The sequence below is a fragment of the Oncorhynchus mykiss genome, chromosome 10 (assembly GCF_013265735.2).
Source record: "Oncorhynchus mykiss isolate Arlee chromosome 10, USDA_OmykA_1.1, whole genome shotgun sequence".
Classification (NCBI taxonomy): Eukaryota; Metazoa; Chordata; class Actinopteri; order Salmoniformes; family Salmonidae; genus Oncorhynchus; species Oncorhynchus mykiss.
In genome coordinates, this window is record NC_048574.1 from 10,547,000 (window position 1) to 10,549,699 (window position 2,700).

General features: G+C 45.9%; 1 long non-coding RNA gene across 6 annotated transcripts; it reads right to left on the bottom strand.

Annotated features, from left to right (window-relative positions):
• Positions 1 to 571: 571 nt before the first annotated feature.
• LOC118936914 lies at positions 572 to 2,302 on the bottom strand. Of its 6 annotated transcripts, none has more exons than XR_005034343.1 (3): positions 1,966 to 2,302; positions 1,702 to 1,889; positions 572 to 1,625 (listed from the first exon to the last, which is right to left on the bottom strand). It is a non-coding gene; the product is annotated as an uncharacterized LOC118936914 (long non-coding RNA). The 6 variants fall into 6 exon arrangements; XR_005034341.1 differs by having other exon boundaries at positions 574 to 1,437; positions 1,476 to 1,889; XR_005034345.1 differs by having other exon boundaries at positions 574 to 1,311; positions 1,388 to 1,889.
• Positions 2,303 to 2,700: the final 398 nt, after the last annotated feature.

Here is a 2,700-nt window from a genome sequence, read left to right on the forward strand (position 1 = left end):
TCCTTACTACCACCTCACATCCTTCAGTAGTATACTCCTCCTTACTACCACCTCACATGCTTCAGTAGTATTCTCATCCTTACTACCACCTCACATCCTTCAGTAGTATACTCCTCCTTACTACCACCTCACATGCTTCAGTAGTATTCTCATCCTTACTACCACCTCACATCCTTCAGTAGTATACTCCTCCTTACTACCAGCCTTACCACTACCTCACATCCTTCAGTAGTATACTCCTCCTTACTACCACCTCACATCCTTCAGTAGTATACTCCTCCTTACTACCACCTCACATGCTTCAGTAGTATTCTCATCCTTACTACCACCTCACATCCTTCAGTAGTATACTCCTCCTTACTACCAGCCTTACCACTACCTCACATCCTTCAGTAGTATACTCCTCCTTACTACCACCTCACATGCTTCAGTAGTATACTCCTCCTTACTACCACCTCACATCCTTCAGTAGTATACTCCTCCTTACTACCACCTCACATCCTTCAGTAGTATACTCCTCCTTACTACCAGCCTTACCACTACCTCACATCCTTCAGTAGTATACTCCTCCTTACTACCACCTCACATCCTTCAGTAGTATACTCCTCCTTACTACCACCTCACATCCTTCAGTAGTATACTCCTCCTTACTACCACCTCACATCCTTCAGTAGTATACTCCTCCTTACTACCAGCCTTACTACCACCTCACCTCCTTCAGTAGTATACTCCTCCTTACTACCAGCCTTACTACCACCTCACCTCCTTCAGTAGTATACTCCTCCTTACTACCACCTCACATCCTTCAGTAGTATACTCCTCCTTACTACCAGCCTTACTACCACCTCACCTCCTTCAGTAGTATACTCCTCCTTACTACCACCTCACCTCCTTCAGTAGTATACTCCTCCTTACTACCACCTCACATCCTTCAGTAGTATACTCCTCCTTACTACCAGCCTTACTACCACCTCACATCCTTCAGTAGTATACTCCTCCTTACTACCACCTCACCTCCTTCAGTAGTATACTCCTCCTTACTACCACCTCACCTCCTTCAGTAGTATACTCCTCCTTACTACCACCTCACCTCCTTCAGTAGTATACTCCTCCTTACTACCACCTCACATCCTTCAGTAGTATACTACTCCTTACTACCAGCCTTACTACCACCTCACCTCCTTCAGTAGTATACTCCTCCTTACTACCACCTCACATGCTTCAGTAGTATACTCCTCCTTACTACCAGCCTTACTACCACCTCACATCCTTCAGTAGTATACTCCTCCTTACTACCAGCCTTACTACCACCTCACATCCTTCAGTAGTATACTCCTCCTTACTACCACCTCACATCCTTCAGTAGTATACTCCTCCTTACTACCACCTCACATCCTTCAGTAGTATACTCCTCCTTACTACCAGCCTTACTACCACCTCACATCCTTCAGTAGTATACTCCTCCTTACTACCACCTCACATGCTTCAGTAGTATACTCCTCCTTACTACCAGCCTTACTACCACCTCACCTCCTTCAGTAGTATACTCCTCCTTACTACCAGCCTTACTACCACCTCACCTCCTTCAGTAGTATACTCCTCCTTACTACCAGCCTTACTACCACCTCACATCCTTCAGTAGTATACTCCTCCTTACTACCACCTCACATCCTTCAGTAGTATACTCCTCCTTACTACCACCTCACATCCTTCAGTAGTATACTCCTCCTTACTACCAGCCTTACTACCACCTCACATCCTTCAGTAGTATACTCCTCCTTACTACCAGCCTTACTACCACCTCACATCCTTCAGTAGTATACTCCTCCTTACTACCAGCCTTACTACCACCTCACATCCTTCAGTAGTATACTCCTCCTTACTACCACCTCACATCCTTCAGTAGTATACTCCTCCTTACTACCACCTCACATCCTTCAGTAGTATACTCCTCCTTACTACCACCTCACATGCTTCAGTAGTATACTCCTCCTTACTACCAGCCTTACTACCACCTCACATCCTTCAGTAGTATACTCCTCCTTACTACCAGCCTTACTACCACCTCACCTCCTTCAGTAGTATACTCCTCCTTACTACCAGCCTTACTACCACCTCACATCCTTCAGTAGTATACTACTCCTTACTACCAGCCTTACTACCACCTCACCTCCTTCAGTAGTATACTCCTCCTTACTACCAGCCTTACTACCACCTCACATCCTTCAGTAGTATACTCCTCCTTACTACCAGCCTTACTACCACCTCACATCCTTCAGTAGTATACTCCTCCTTACTACCATTCTTACCACCACCTCAGATCCTTCAGTAGTATACTCCTCCTTACTACCAGCCTTACTACCACCTCACCTCCTTCAGTAGTATACTCCTCCTTATTACCAGCCTTACTACCACCTCACCTCCTTCAGTAGTATACTCCTCCTTACCACCACCTCAGATCCTTCAGTAGTATACTCCTCCTTACTACCACCTCACATCCTTCAGTAGTATACTCCTCCTTACTACCACCTCACATCCTTCAGTAGTATACTCCTCCTTACTACCACCTCACATCCTTCAGTAGTATTCTCATCCTTATTACCAGCCTTACTACCTCATATGTACTCAGTAGGTCCCTCGGGTCCTCTGGCCTACTAACTATCCCAAAGCCTAGGACCAAGAGGCATGGAGAGACACCCT